Below are 8,351 nucleotides of genomic sequence, written 5' to 3'. Positions count from 1 at the left end.
GCGTGTCGCCGCGGGGCTGGCTGTGCGCTGCTGCAGGCACACCGCGGGGCTCCGCTCGGGACCAGCACTGCTGTGAGACGCAGTTAGGGCCACCAGCCCGGGGCCCCGGGGAGCCCGGCTGGCCTGGGGCCGAGGTGAGGCAGCGAAGGAAAGGATACTCCCCCTGGAGTAATTAATGGAGGGGTATGGGCTGAGGAAGGATGTGTAGTCACAGGAAATATATCAACTAGTTTCTTTATGCCTTTTAAACTAGAAGCAGCTGTAAGCCTCTCTCCTTGAAGTTCTTAAGCAGCTGGGTTGTGCTGGTTGTTGTCTTCATGTCCCATGGACGTGAATGTTGTCCACATGTTTGGTCAATCAACAGCAGAATTCCTCCCCTCCCCTCTGTGCTGCTCTTTGGGTAGCTGCTCTGACAGCAGCGCCGGGAGGAAGGCAGCAGGCAGCAATTTTCATTCCCCTGACCTGCCCCAAGAGAGGAATTTTATCTGCCTTACTGGCTTTCCCAGCTATTTGCTAGACAGCAAAGGGAGCAGACTCAAACGAATGGGTTCAGCTTTAACTTTTTCAAATACTTGTGGTTAAATACACTCTGCTTTGCCTTCAGCTTTTCCCTGTTCCCTAATCTTTCTTCTGTATTTCCAGAGTCAACCTTTCTCCCACCCTTCTTCCCTCCTGAATCCTGTCCACTCCCCACTCACGCAGCTCTTGCCTGTGTCATGGTGCTTTTCCTCTGGTGTTCCTCTCTCAGTCCAGTTCCTTAACTCACAGCCTGCTTTTTTCTCTCCATTTCTTAGTCTTCCTCAACCTATTTTTTCCATCACCCTGTTTGCACCACCATCACAATCAAACCAAGCAGCAAGTCAGTCCAACCCTGCACTACCTCATGTCTGCCGTGGCTCTGAAGAGGCTCACCTATAAGACAACGTGGCAAGATAACAGTCCCTGTAACAAGGGACTGACTCTCTCAACTTCTTCCAGGGTTGTGCAAGCCTTCACCGAGGCTTCAGACAGAGAGGTCAGAGGAGGACAAACGGAGGAAGTAAGTCTTTCCAAAACAGGTGACCCTCTGTGCAGAGCTACCCCAAGAGCCCAGCCCAGAGGGATACAAGTACCTGAATCCCCTTTGAATCTCAGGAGTTAAACATCTGTCTCCTTTTGAGGCTCTCAGACTCCACATCTAGAGACCTTACACTTGCTGTACCCTACAGGGAGCTTTGGGGTTTCTCCCAGTGCTTTACCACTCAATACCTGCTCCAGAGCTGAGGTCCAGCAGACAGCAGAGCTGCTTGCTCAGCCCACTGCACTCGGGGATGCTGGCTGCATACAAACACACTTGTACAAGAACAGCTGCAATCATTTACCTGCTCCTCACACCAGGACCACCTTTACCAGAAGCTCCATGGCTAAGCTCAGTAGTTTACTGGGTTATATGCTGGTCTACAATGCTGTGAGAATCTGGCCTGAACCCCATTTGTAAGGGGGGACCTGGCATGTGGCAGTCTGACTGGGTCACCAAGGTCAAGAATGATACTCCAAGTCTAGCCTAACAAATCAGCCCAGTACAGACAACAGGCAATGACTAAGTAAGTGAAATACATAGCACAGCTGGATCTAAAGTCCTTCAAACACAGTATTTCAGGCCTTGACCACATTTGCTGTGCAAGGTTACCCCATGCTTGCAAACAGCAACACCATGCTTAGCCCAGTGGACATACCTATAATCAGAATTAATAATTCTGTCATTATCCAAGCAGCCACCAAAAGGCACCTCATTGCCAATGTTCTTTTTTTTGTTTAGCCTCGTACATACCTATTCCTCTCCTTTTTAAACCTGACCTGCTTAACTCATGCCAATTGTCAGAACTGAGATTCTGACTCTTCACCCAGCAAGGGGAAGGCAGTGCCCTCGCCATACGGAGGCTTCACAGCAGGGACTCTATGAATGTGCAGCTATAGGATGGCATATCCACAGGGAAACATGTTCAAGAACAACTATCCAAAGACTTTATCTGATGACCAGTGGTTATGAGTTTTATGATTTTTTTAAATCTTCCTTTTTTTTTAACCTTCCTTTCTTATCACATAAGACACTCCCTCTGGCCTCATCATCTGATACTCATTCTGCTGACCTTGACTTGGGATTATGGTGGAAATGCGTTTTGGTTCAGACGTATATCCTTCTACTAGCTCTTCCATCTCCTGAGCTCCTTTGCAGGAGCAAGGGGTATGAAAATATCTTACGTTTTCTGCCTTCAGAATCACAGCTTTCTGGGTCCTCCTCGCTAAACTCTTCCTCCTCCATTTCTCCAGCTTGCCTCCTATTGCCTCCCATACAGTCACAAAATACAGCACTGTCATTTCTCCCCATCCTCCTGTGCTCCACAGATCACTCACGCCATAGCACACCATAAAGGTGATTCTAGTTTTAAGGCATATTGTTCCAGGCAAATAATGCCACAGCCACGTGGCACCTTGCACTGAAGCAGCAAAGTCCCCATTTGCATGTTCACAACACTTAGAAAGGTGCTGTGAGGCATGCTTCTTAGGCTGGACCACATCAGCTCTTCTCCCACAGCAGAAATCCAGCAAAAGCTGTTCTTTTCTCAATAGAAGTCATTCCCAGAGCAGACCACATTTGTATTGCTGCTCCTCATGCTTCTGCCCCTCCGGAGGAACGTGGCACAGCACATTTCATCTCCTTTGCCCTTAGCAGGAACACACCTTACCCAGGCAATTCTTTGCCAGTGTACCCTCCAGAACGGCCTCTGTTGTGGGGCAGAGGAGACTTTATTTTCCAGCCCATTTTAACAGGCAAAGAGCCATCAGCCAGGTTAACGCTCCTCAGCTTTCCTAGTTAAACCAACACACAGAGTCAGCCATCAGGCGACCATGAAAACGAGATGGGAAGATAAAGGATCCCCCCAAAATCAGCTGCCCCTCTCCCCCACATGCCCCACCTCACCGCAGTCCCGCAGGGGACCGGTGCAGGTGGCAGCGCAGTGACGGGGGCCACGGGCACCGGGGAAGGGCAGCGCTGCCCGGCGCTTCGGCGTGCGGGAACGGGGAGAGCGGGCGGGCGAGGGCGTTACCGGGGGCACCCGAGCCACCGGTAGCCTGGCGCAGGGCTCTGGCTCAGCTGCCTGCCTCGGGGCGACGGAGCCCGGGTCTGAGCTCGCGGGGAGGAGGAAGAGGCCCTCCCGACAGAGCTGGGAAAGCGACCTCCTCGCCTGGGAAGGGCTGGGAGCATCCCCTCCCCTCCGCAGCGGCAGAGCTCGGGCACCCCGGGGCTCAGGCTCCGGGGCTCGGTGGCTCCGGGTTCAGCGAACGGCCGCGCAGCAGAATTCGAGATGCGGGTGTGTGTTCGGGCCGCGGCCGCGAGAGGGGGCTGTGGCCCCGCCGTGCCCGGAGCCGGCCCCTCCGCGTGCCGCCGGGCCGGGGGCGCCGCTGCTGCCCCCCGCCGCGGGAGGGGCCCAGCGGGCAGGGCTGTGCCCCTTCGGCCTCTGCTGCACCCGGGCTCTCCGAGGGCAGCCCTAGGAGCTCCCAACAGAAGAAAGGTGACAGGAAAAACAGAACAAAACTATTCCAATCCCATCATTTTCCCTCAGAAGTTTTTTAGGTTTGTTTTGTTGGGTTTTGTGGTTGGTTTGGGTTGTTTTTTTAAGTACAGAGAGGAGCACTGAGGGTGCCACCACTTCTCGAAGTGACACGCGCTGACCCTGGTCCACCAGCAGCCCCACAATGCCTGCTGAGGATGGTAGCCACCAGCCCAGGGCAGGGCAAGGGGCATTTTGCAAGAAGGACCAGAGGTGACACGGGACTGTGCCAGCGAGGCCTTGAACACACGGAGAGCAGGGGTGTTCTCACCTCAGCCGTTTCAGGAAGGTAGAAGAGGCCAGGCTGGTCAGATACAGCAAAAGACACAGCACTGCCTTCCCCACTCTCCTCCACCTGTTTGGTTCCTAAACCAGCCAGCACAAATTAGCCTGGAAGCGAAACAAATGCTGCCTGTAAACCAAGGAGACGTAACCAGCCCTTTGGTCTAGGGCAGGGTGGCTCACAGGGGTATAATTAACCGGTGCCCATAGACTCCAGCTGCTTGGTGCCCCAAAGAAAAAGCATGTGATTCACTCCCACCACTGCACAAACACCTTTCAGGAGCTGGTACACCTAATAACAGGGAACTTGGTGCGTTAGGAGCCCAGATCCAATATTCAAGGGAGATTCTGTAGGCTTACAGCCAGGAAAGGCTCGGGGAAGGTAATCCTTGGCTCAGAACTGATCATGCATTAGAGGTATTTCAGAATGGAAATGACAGCATGTTAATGCACATACATGTTACATACATCCCAGACAGGGTCCAATCTTCCAGACTATAACAATTATCCCCACCCTGGCCTTGGAAGCAAAAATGGCACCCCTGGGAAGTTCAGCCTGATCTGAGGACTGAAGACAGTGCAGCACTGAGGGCTGTGTTACTGTGAGCTAACAGTGTCCACCCAACATGGTATGTCCCTGCAGCACACAAAAAGCATCAGTAGTCAAAGCTCACAGAAGATTGTTATCTGCTAAGTGAACAGTGCCCACCTGGCCATAGCAGCAAGCCTAGCAAACCAAGAGCAAGGAGATCTGCATGCTGTTATCAGCTTTGGCACCAACCTCCCCAGGAGGAGGGCAGACTGCGTCACCCTCTGCTGCCCCTACCTTCAGGTTCCCCTACTGCCTTTGGTAGGGGCTTGTCTCCTCCTGGGTGTTACATCCAGCACATGAGACTATCGTGGCCTCCTGCTATCACAGTAATAATGGAAATTATTAGTGTTAGACAGGTTTCAACCACTACAGGTAGTAGTAGAATTACTAATAAATACATACAGTTTAAATTGATGGGGCTAAGCTAAATGGCTTTCTCTTTCTTTGAAACATAAGGGAGAACTTTTAGAACATTGCTTACAAAGAGGTATTTGAATTTCTCTTTTTCATCTTTATTAACCCTGTCTGCTGCTGGGAGGCAACACAGCCATGTTTTTAAAGGCAAGGCTGCTGTCATAAGAGGGCTGCTGGCAGGGAATTCAGTGTGATGCCAAGAGATGAACAGCAGTTATCCCTTGATGTGAGCTGAGGATCTGGCCCCTCCCTACCCTCCCCACTCTGTCCAGCAAACAAGATTTGAAAACTGCAAAGGGTTAATGAAATGTGAAAGTTGTAAAAGAGAAGCAGCCTTTTTAGAGCTCTCTGAAGTTAGGAAAACAAAGTTGAGACACAGTTCAGCAGATTAATAGCCTGCTATTTTTCCTGTTAATTACTTCATGAATAACCACTTTCTTCATTACAAATCTGAATCAGGAAATACATGGTGAGTTCTACCAAACTCTTCCTCCCTACTTAGTCTTTCAGCTAAAGCAATTGTAACCACAAGCATTTTCCATGATCATTCCCTGCCCAGGGCTTCAGTCTCACATTACTGAAAAGCAAACAGTCTCTCTGGGCTTTCCACCTCAGAGAAGTTTACAAAGGATGTGTTACTTCCATTTTTAAAGATGGAGAAACTGAGGCACACCCATGGAAAGCAGCCAGTAACAGCAGATAGAGAAGATCGTCTGAGCTGCAGTTCTGCACAGAGTTACACTCCTGCTTGAAGTTACTGATCCATCATTAAGTTATGAGCTTTACACATTCATCTCACTCTCTGCTCCTCCTTGAGGAGGATTCCTCCCCAGCCCTCCTCCTGATCTCAAGCAGGGTGCAGGGCTGCCTGCATCACAGGGTTCAGGGGCCCAAAACCACCTCAGCTGGGAGTAAAGGAAGAACAGATTGAAGCAGACCCAAGTAGCATGAGCATTCACCTATAGATTTGACATTCCAAGAGACAAAGGAAAAGATTAAAAAAAAATTAACAGACCACCTTCTGCAGATTGCAGGCAGATTCCCCAAAGCCTTTCAAGAGCAGCTAACAGACTGCTACAGTAAGGGTTAATAAGACTACATTAAGCACAGGCCCAACACTAAAACATCATGCTGAACTCTAGTTACTCTGTTGAGCAGGACTGGAAATTTGATATGAATCAACTCCCAGGACTGAAGAGCACAGACAGTGTTTTTACAGCATTATTAAAAAGGAAGTTTTTAGCAGCTAACCTAACCCTCTCCTTCCCACGCTCTTAATTCCCTTCATCTTGATCTTCTTTACCCAGTTTATAGGCAAATACCATCAGCATCTTAGTTCAAACCTGCTTTTGCTAAACTTTTCTTTCCTAGCACTGAAAAAAAATACTGCTTAGGAGTGTCAGAAGTGGTAGAGCGGAAAACCCCCTTTTTCTGAGCAGTGACGTATTTCACCCACATACTGCAGAACCTTGAAACTGCCAAGTAGCTGCTACGTGTGACATTCCCCATCGGTTTGCTCAGAGCTCAGCTTGGGCAGGTAGTCCCGGCTCCATCACGCAGAATAAGCCCATTCACATTTGCCAAGGCAGTTTTGGCCTGGTTATGGGAAAAAGAAAATACCCAGTTACTCTTTGTTCCGTGCTCTAAGCAGTCATGTTATTTTGCAAATTATTTCAGGACTAACAGAAGGGACCAACAGATGTTTACAGAGAAACTGTGCTAAGGCAAACCTGAAAACTTACGTCACTGCATGTTTTTTCTTGCCCAAATCTAATCTCAAACCTGCTTGCTACACAGAGCACACACTGCTGCTGCGTGCAAGCCCTATGGGAGTTTAGTTTGAGTGCCAACCCCTTAATATTTGAATTCTTACCACAAATATCAAATAGAAGCAACAGGAAAATTAATTCTTGTATTGTAATTTTATTTTGGTATGCAAAATAGCAATACTGTTACTCTGAAACAGAATCCCACACTGCTCCAGAGCCCTAAGAAGGTGCCTTGCACCCCAGAAGTCACTTCTCACATACATCATGCCTTCTGAAGTCCAGCTTAGGTCCTAGTTATATAGTCTCTGTGAGGCAACATTTCTCTATTTTTGCAGGAGAAACCATATCCAAGCTAGATGCAAGACAAACAAATCAAGTGTCACCATAATTGTACAAAACTCAGTAATGACTCTGTTATTACTTTTGCTCCTCTTACCTCCATGAGATGCAAGGAGTTAAATGCAAGGCTGGCTAGGCTAGCCAGGAGAGCTTCCCTGCTCAGCACCAGAATCTTTAGTTGTATCAGTCACAGACTTAGAGGGTTAGTTTGTTTTTGTTGGTGGTGTTTTTTCCTTCTTGTCTGCATGGCTCACTTTCTCTTCAGTGAGACAGGAAGAGAACTAGATCATGCTAGTTTCTCCATTCACCTCTTTGCAGTTGAGTGCAGGAGACCCAGCCCTCAGCACACAGCACCACAAGAAAGCATGCAGCAGGAACACTTCTCTCCCAGCTTATGAGGATTTGGTGGTAGGCAGCTAATACATCCCATAAGAGACAGACAGCCAGATTTATTCTTCTTGATGTCTGCAGTAATCAACTCAAGCAGGAAAAGAGAGGCCAGCAGTTAGACACAGACATTCTTCCTATAGAACTGTTTTGTTACTCCTCTCCCCTCCTTACTAAGTTAGTACCTGTGCGTTATCTGTGGCAGTATATTATGAGATCTCATCCTGGGTTTTGTACTGGGTTAGGACTGGCCATCCATGACACACAGGTATTTTCTGCTGGAAGCATTTTCACTTCATCTGTATTCTTACCTAACAAAGAGGGTCAATGCTCATTCATCTTCCAGCTTGTGGATACATGCAACAGACATGTGCTTACACCAGGTCTGAGTCTGTCAAACACTGCAGGAATTCCTCCCCTCAGACCATTATCAACCAGCCTCTTCTCACTGCAAGTGTGCCCTTAAGAGAAGAAGCTAATATCAAAGATTTACCTTCCCCATCCAAATCCCTTGGTTGCCACAGGAGGAGTACAACATGCAGACAAAGAACCATCTGTGACGAGCCAAAGGGATTTACTGCTTATCTTCAAAAGAGTTTTGCACTCGGGAGAGTCCTGCAAGACATGCAAATGTGCATATAACTTACGCCATAGGGAGCAGGAGGGAAGGCCCTGAAGGTGCATTGAGATGTCCTCACATGGCAGTTTTAGCAGTAACTTGGGCATAGCAAATACAAAGTGTTTGCTCTTCAGATACTGAACCTATGGATAATCCATCCACTGCAGAATGGCTTCAGCACAAAAGGTAATCAGCAGCAGGCAGGGGAAAAAAAAAACCCCACACTAAACTATGCAACAACAACAACAAAATCTCACAAAAACACCTTTCTTTCACCTTCCTTAGAAGGAAGTCTCAAACAAGTACTTCACAGGGCTCTGGACCCAAATACTCATCAGCACAACCATGATCCACGA

This window comes from Nyctibius grandis, chromosome 8 (assembly GCF_013368605.1).
Source record: "Nyctibius grandis isolate bNycGra1 chromosome 8, bNycGra1.pri, whole genome shotgun sequence".
NCBI lineage: Eukaryota > Metazoa > Chordata > Aves > Nyctibiiformes > Nyctibiidae > Nyctibius > Nyctibius grandis.
The sequence above is the reverse complement of the archived record's forward strand: the minus strand, read 5'-3'. Positions refer to the sequence as shown.